The sequence below is a fragment of the Lucilia cuprina genome, chromosome 5, assembly GCF_022045245.1.
Source record: "Lucilia cuprina isolate Lc7/37 chromosome 5, ASM2204524v1, whole genome shotgun sequence".
Classification (NCBI taxonomy): Eukaryota; Metazoa; Arthropoda; class Insecta; order Diptera; family Calliphoridae; genus Lucilia; species Lucilia cuprina.
The window spans coordinates 42,563,547-42,572,174 of NC_060953.1; positions in this window are offsets into that span (position 1 = coordinate 42,563,547).

Below are 8,628 nucleotides of genomic sequence, written 5' to 3' on the forward strand. Positions count from 1 at the left end.
CGTTAAAGCTAAGATATCTCGAAAACTCGGTGAGATATGGAAATTTTGGGGTTACATTCGTATTTCGAGTATATAGAGAGCAAAATTACGATTTTCATACAATCCGTTGTAAAAAGTAAGTTTATCACGTTTGTTAACATATAAACAACGGATGTGTATAAAATTTAAATAACTTCCAGTTATCATTTTGACAACCACCGTTGTCATTTCGACAAGGCATTGTTGGCATTTCGATTAATTTCAAATGAAGAATAATGGTTATGATCTATCAATATTCATCATTTCTTAACATCAATCCTTTAAACTACAATCTACGTATGTTTTGTATATAAAATAAAAACTCTCAAGCGAATGTCGAAATATTTAGAAAAATTAATTTAATTTAAGAAAAAAAATACATAAATAGACATTTTTCAAAAAAAAATCTTAAAAGATTTTGAAATTAAAAAAAAAACTAAAACGAAAAAAAGTCAAAACACATTAAAATATTTATAAATTAACAGTACCTTTGTTTAAAACAAATGAAATTAATAATAATTTGTTTATAATAAAAAAAAAAGAAAATAAATTCTATGTTAAGAAAATTTTATAAAATTTAAAATTAATTTACACAAAAATTAAAAAAAAAACAAGAAAAACTTAATAAATATATTTTGTATAGTGAAATTATAAAAATTAAACCCTCTAAAATAATTTGTATATAATTTGTCTTAAAAAAACCTCAAAAAAAAACTTGAAAAAATATATTTGTTGTCTCTTATAAAAATTATAAAAAAAACAAAGAAAAAAAATAATTTTATTTTTAAGTTCAAATTGTACAATAATTTCACAAAAAGAAAAACAAAAGCAAAACTAATTGATAATAAATTTATAACAAACGTGTTGAATGTTATAAATTTTTATATTAATAAAATAAATTAAATTATTAATTAATTAAATTAGAAATCAACTATATTAGTATTGAGAATATAACAACAAAAACAGCAACAAATTAAATTAAATAAACAATTCATCTTCTATTTTCTTCTGCTGATAGAACTGTGGATTTTTAAAAACATGAATTAAAATTTTCCAAAAAAATATAACAAATAATAATGAATGAATGGTAATAAAATAATAAGAACAACAACAACAAACCGTAAATGAAATTGAAACTAAATAAAATTTAAACAAACAAAAAATTATTGTAACGTAATAAATTAAGAAACAAAACAAAAAAACAAAACGATAAATAACAATTTCTTTAAATAAATGACGTATTATAAAACCTTAAGGTTGAAAAAATTTAAAAATTAAAAAAATTAAAGTGTTTTATTTATAAAACAACCTAGCAAAAAAAAAGAACTTCCAAAGAAGCGAAAAAGAAGTAGAGTTTATTCCATGGAAGTACTGAAAAAAATCTTAAGAAATTATGATTTTAACACAGGCTTGTTATAGGAAGGATGTCCTTTTTATTTGATTTCAAATTCACTACATTTGAAGGCATTCTCAGGAAGTTATTTTTATATCCTTTTTTTGGAAGTTATTGGGAAGTGAAATTGTACTATTATAGAATACAACTAATTTTTGTATTTAGATCATATAAGAAGTGTTAAGATCCTATTGAAGATCCGCAACATTCCTCATATGTTCACATGAATGTTCTGAAAGTTATTCGTGGAAAATATGGAGGATCCACGGTGGGAAGGGAAATTACTCCACAAAAAAAAAACGAAAATTTTTCATACAAAAGAGGAAAAAAGAAAATAAGTGGAAAAACCAAAAGTTCACCCCCAAACACTCGAGCTGGATTCGCAGCTGTACACACATCAAAGTCCTCAGAGCAAAGGGACAAATGAATGTCGAGAGTTTTAGGTGAGTACCTGGCATGATGTCCTACGGTGGTCTTTTTCATTCATTGGGTAGACTTTACAACGGTCTACTATTGCCCCTTTATCCTTCAATGAAGAACTCCGGTGGGAATTTTCGTACATTGGATTTGACCGGTCCATGTACAAGCACTTTGCTGAAGTACTCGAGCTATCTAATCTCTGACTATTGGATGGCATCTGTTGATTCGGCAACAACACCTAGAGACGTAGCCGGTGGACCTAAGTACAAATCCATCAAGTATGTTAAGGACATTGTTTTTACTCACGGGGACACACTGTGTTAATTCCGATATGAACAGAGTATACTCTGAACATATTTGGACAAGGAAGAAAAATTCATTGGTATCATTTGTATATGATACCAACATCATACAACACACCACACATCTCATTCATACGACACATTCATTATAGGTAGACGGGTAGGGTGAGGCTCGCCATACCTCACATTCATCCCATATAATATATAATTAATACAAACTCATTTCCAACGCTTAGTTTCACATTCACTCCTCTGTGGGGTATCTGTTGTTTCGGCACCAAACTTATCCTGCAATATTGACTTTAACCGCCACTTACTCTTCCCGCAAAATTGGCTTTAAACTACGTGGATTCCGAAGGAACCTCAAGAAACTGACAACCAGGACAAAGTCCTTCAGGCAACTGGCTATCCATAGTACCAGATTATGCGGTGCTCAGGTCTGACCTATCTTCAATCTATGAAAGGACAATGCCAGACTTTAAGATGTAACCAATTTTTAAGACTCGGACAGACTAGAGGTATTGGCTATCTCTTATTACCCCGGGATTGCAATAACACCAAGGTGGAGGCTTCACCAAGGCAACATGCCCCCGGGCATGTTGCACCCTGAGACGTACCAAAAATATTGGTACTGCACCCACCTTTAGTTTTCAATCAAATTTAGATTAAATTATGTAAGCACAACTAAACAAATCTTTAGTTCATAGACTTATTAAGTAATACAATTGCATAGCAAATTTTTATTAATAAATCATTATCATTATGAAATAAATTTAAAAATCATGAATCAAGATAGTTGCAGACTAACGAACAAATAAGAAGTCTAATTATGTTGTAAATTATTTCTTTTTTAAATCTTTGACATAAATCTCAAAATTACTACTGTTATGTTAAATTCTTAACATTTATGTTAACTAACTACAAGTAACATAATATTAAAAGAATTGTTAAGAGTTAATAAAAGCTTTAAAAAGAAGCTTTTATTAGATAAGCTAAAGTTTGTAACATTTAAATGTTAAATTTAAAATAACAGTTTTTAAAGAGCACTTAATAAATTAGTCTATTGTTCTAAATATTATTTAAACAAAAAAAAAAAAAAAAAACAAAATTTTTCGTTTACGAGTTTGTGTTCAAAATCAATTTAGATCTTGTGTGTAAAAAAATAATAACATTGTATCTCTATTTATAAAGTGTTTTGTACTTGAACATTTTAATTAATATAAATAGACTTTCTAAGCGTATATAAACTAATCATTTACCAAAAAAAAAAAAAAAAATTAAATGTGTTTAAAGAGTATGAACAGGCCCTCAGTTGTATTTGTTTATTATTAATATATTTAATTGATATATTCGATTTTTGTTTTTGCAATATTTGTTTAAATGTCTGGCATTTTTTAGGAAATAATAAGAACAATATTAAACAAACATGCAAATAATATAGAAAAATAAACACGTGCGTGTTGTTTTTAAATTTTTAAAATGGGTCTTCGAAATTTTATTTTCAGCAGTGAACGCATTTTTCTTTTCAGGCATTTGATCATAGGTTCGAGACCCTATTATTATTTTAATGCGTTTAATAACGTTTGTCAACTTTCTAGGGTTTATATTATTTTATTATAATTGGTGATCAAATAACTGAATAAACTTTTCTTAGATTTATAACAGAACGATGGGTCTTAAATGTTCTAGTTTAGTTCTAGTTCAGTTTATGTTCGATCCTAGTTCAGTTCTAGTTCAGTTTTAGTTCAGTTCTAGTTCAGTTCTAGTTCAGTTCTAGTTCAGTTCTAGTTCAGTTCTAGTTCAGTTCTAGTTCAGTTCTAGTTCAGTTCTAGTTCAGTTCTAGTTCAGTTCTAGTTCAGTTCTAGTTCAGTTCTAGTTCAGTTCTAGTTCAGTTCTAGTTCAGTTCTAGTTCAGTTCTAGTTCAGTTCTAGTTCAGTTCTAGTTCAGTTCTTGTTCAGTTCTAGTTCAGTTTTCCAGAGGAGGTGGTGGGTTCGATTCCCAACTAACTAACTAAATAACTAAATAACTAGCTAACTTACTAACTAATTAACTGACTGACTAACAAACTAATTAACTAACCAACTTCTTATGGATTCGATCCCCACCAGGAAAACTTATCCGCTTAACTACAACGTGCGTTCTCATAACTTGATTTCGAGAATTGATTCTGTTTCTGACCATTTGACAGCTCTCGTTTGATTCCTTAGGATCAACGTAAAGTTATTAGTTTATGCTGATAAACCAGCAACAATTGACTCCTTAGAAAGCACAAGTTGTTCGTATTATTCGAGAAAGTAACCAAAACTTAAATGTCCAGAGAACACTACCTCATCAACAGCTGCTATATAGGAATAATAATTTAGAAAAGGAACACATATTTTTTAATACCTCTGTATATTAAAAAAAAACAGGCCTAATAAATTAATTACAATTATAGTTTTCACTAGAGGAAAATATAAAAAAAATTGCTAAAAACATTTTCTTTGGAAAAACTGATTACTAAATAAAACACGCACAATAAAATAATTTGTTTTTATAAACAAAATAAAACTAACTAACATATATACATTTATGGTCCTTCATATTAAACATAAAAAGTTCACTACACAATTTATATTAAAAAAGTTAATATACCCTACACCACTTTAGCGAAGAGGTTATAGTGCTTTCGAGCTTATATTGGTAACACCCAAAATATCGATCTTAAAACCATCTTAATGTTTACCAATCGGAAGCACTTTCTGAGTCGATTAAGCTATGTCTGTTTGTCTGTGTGTCCATGTTTATTTAGTTTTATGAACCTAAGGATGTTGGTAAAAGTCCAATCTTTCAAAACTGAGATTGTACTAAACAATTATTGAACAATTTCTGTCTAAAATTCATTCATGTTACAAAGATGTTAAAAAACCTAATATATCCACATTATTAAAAAAGTATAAAAACTAAAATTTCATTGATATTTAGCATTCGCATAAAAAGAAACTAATACTATGAAGTTTAAAACGGTCATAAATTTTATAACCCAAACTAACCAAAATTTATGCATTTTTGCAAATTATCTGGAAGTTAAAGTAAATATTAACACCTCATCATTTATTTCAAATGTCTGTACAAATAAAGCATAAACGAAATATGTAATTTTTTTCAAAAATGGCGCTATATTAAAATTTAACACAAGTTTTAAATTAAACATTTGCAAGAATTTTTTTAAAGTTTTTTTTTATAATTTTTTGCAGTAACACATTTTTTTAATCAATACCACCACAATACAAATTAACAAATTTGTTCCACAATAACAAAAATAGCAATTAAACATATTTAAATAAATATTTAAAAATGATTAAAGAATGTATCTTATCGCTAATAAAAGCCAGATGTTATTTGTTGTTTTTTTATTATTATTCTGTAGAATAATTGTTTTTTTCTTTTAATTAAACATTTAGCAATTGAAAAGAAAATAATACAACATTTTGATTAGAGTAAAAAAATATTTTTCAAATCTTAAACAGTAAGAGTTCAATATTCGCCTTTGGCGAATCTTATATACCCTCCACCATAGTGTGTCAAATATGAGATTAATTTTGTTACATTTCAATAATAATAATAAAAATAATAATAATAATAATAATAATTTTATATTTACCAACTCTACTATTACATTATCAATAACACAACATGAAAAACTAACAACAACTAACATCAAACGAAACAAATCACATAAAAACAACAAAATAAACTTTATACACTGTATACAAGGATCGAGAATATAAAGTCGGGTATTAAGGGTTTAAAATGTAAAAGCCGAATACGATTCTGTTAAATTCTACCACTTCGTTAGTAAGTTAATTTCAGTTCAGTTTTAGTTCAGTTATAGTTCAGTTCTATTTCAGTTCTAGTTCAGTTACAGTTCAGTTCTATTTCAGTTCTAGTTCAGTTCTATTTCAGTTCTAGTTCAGTTCTAGTTCTAGTTTAGTTCTAGTTCAGTTCTAGTTCAGTTCTAGTTCAGTTCTAGTTCAGTTCTAGTTCAGTTCTAGTTCAGTTCTAGTTCAGTTCTAGTTCAGTTCTAGTTCAGTTCTAGTTCAGTTCTAGTTCAGTTCTAGTTTAGTTCTAGTTCAGTTCTAGTTCAGTTCTAATTCAGTTTTAGTTCAGTTTTAGTTCAGTTCTAGTTCAGTTATAGTTCAGTTATAGTTCAGTTGTAGTTCAGTTATAGTTCAGTTCTATTTCAGTTCTAGTTCAGTTCTAATTCAGTTCTAGTTCAGTTCTAGTTCAGTTCTAGTTCAGTTCTAGTTCAGTTCTAGTTCAGTTCAAGTTCAGTTCTAGTTCAGTTCTCTTCGTTAGTAAGTTAATTTCAGTTCAGTTTTAGTTCAGTTATAGTTCAGTTCTATTTCAGTTCTAGTTCAGTTACAGTTCAGTTCTATTTCAGTTCTAGTTCAGTTCTAGTTCAGTTCTAGTTCAGTTCTAGTTCTAGTTTAGTTCTAGTTCAGTTCTAGTTCAGTTCTAGTTCAGTTCTAGTTCAGTTCTAGTTCAGTTCTAGTTCAGTTCTAGTTCAGTTCTAGTTCAGTTCTAGTTCAGTTCTAGTTCAGTTCTAGTTCAGTTCTAGTTTAGTTCTAGTTCAGTTCTAGTTCAGTTCTAATTCAGTTTAGTTCAGTTTTAGTTCGTTCAGTTCTAGTTCAGTTATAGTTCAGTTATAGTTCAGTTGTAGTTCAGTTATAGTTCAGTTCTATTTCAGTTCTAGTTCAGTTCTAATTCAGTTCTAGTTCAGTTCTAGTTCAGTTCTAGTTCAGTTCTAGTTCAGTTCTAGTTCAGTTCTAGTTCAGTTCTAGTTCAGTTCTAGTTCAGTTCTAGTTCAGTTCTAGTTCAGTTCTAGTTCAGTTTAGTTCAGTTCTAGTTCAGTTCTAGTTCAGTTCTAGTTCAGTTCTAGTTCAGTTCTAGTTCAGTTCTAGTTCAGTTCTAGTTCTAGTTCAGTTCTAGTTCAGTTCTAGTTCAGTTCTAGTTCAGTTCTAGTTCAGTTCTAGTTCAGTTCTAGTTCAGTTCTAGTTCAGTTCTAGTTCAGTTCTAGTTCAGTTCTAGTTCAGTTCTAGTTCAGTTCTAGTTCAGTTCTAGTTCAGTTCTAGTTCAGTTCTAGTTCAGTTCTAGTTCAGTTCTAGTTCAGTTCTAGTTCAGTTCTAGTTCAGTTCTAGTTCAGTTCTAGTTCAGTTCTAGTTCAGTTCTATTTCAGTTCTAGTTCAGTTCTAGTTCAGTTCTAGTTCAGTTCTAGTTCAGTTCTAGTTCAGTTCAGTTCTAGTTCAGTTCTAGTTCAGTTCTAGTTCAGTTCTAGTTCAGTTCTATTTCAGTTCTAGTTCAGTTCTAGTTTAGTTCTAGTTCAGTTCTAGTTCAGTTCTAATTCATTTCTAGTTCAGTTCTAGTTCAGTTCTAGTTCAGATCTAGTTCAGTTCTAGTTCAGTTCTAGTTCAGTTCTAGTTGATTTCTGGTTCAGTTCTAGTTCAGTTCTAGTTCAGTTCTAGTTCAGTTCTAGTTCAGTTATAGTTCAGTTATAGTTCTAGTTCAGTTAGTTAGTTAGTTAGTTAGTTAGTTAGTTAGTTAGTTTGTTAGTTAGTGCAACATGCGTTACACATCGTATGTCAAACCTAAGTTTATATACATATGCACCGAAGTCATGTATGCCATCACTAAGGTTGGAGGTGTTCACGTCTATAGATTTGTAGATTGCAAATATTTTTAATAACAAAAATCATGAGGATATTTTTTTAATAATTTAAATAATCAATTGTTAAACAATCTAAAACAGGGCGTGAGTTTATGCAAAAAAAAAAAAAACTCAGTTTTTATTTTTTTAAATAACAATAAGACCTTAATGTTGCCATATTTAGATAACTAATTTGTATAAAAATAAAAACATTTAAGTTTGTCATTTACAGTGTTTATGTCATTATACACGTATGTGATCATAAATCTATTCAAAATAATTGTTTTTTTTTTTCTTTAATTTTGGAATTTATAAAGAAGTATAACAAAAAACAAGTAGGAAAGTATAGTTGGGTATGGCCGACCATAGTATACCCTACACCATGAGTATATTTTTACAATTTTTACTTTTATAAAATTTTTATTTTTTGTAAAGAAACTTTTATGTTGAATATTGCCATAATTCCAAAATATTTAAGCCATTTATTGATAAAAAACTAAAATTTCTAAATGAGGCTTTATATAGGTCAAGTATGGGCCGATGCTCGGTAAATTTGGGAAAAGGATATATTTCTAAATAACAGTTAGTTTTGTTGAGTTTCATTGCGATACAAATGGTTACAAGTCAATTTTAGACGTTTAAGTCATTTTTGAAGGGGGTTTGGTATGGGGGCTAGGGTCAAATATAGGCCGATCCTTACGAAAATCTGCAGTGTCATTTATACTTATATAAAACTTATTTGTGCCAATTTTTAAAGAGATAGCAGAATATTTGACGTAATTATGGCATAAAAAGTTCAAATCGGGAGG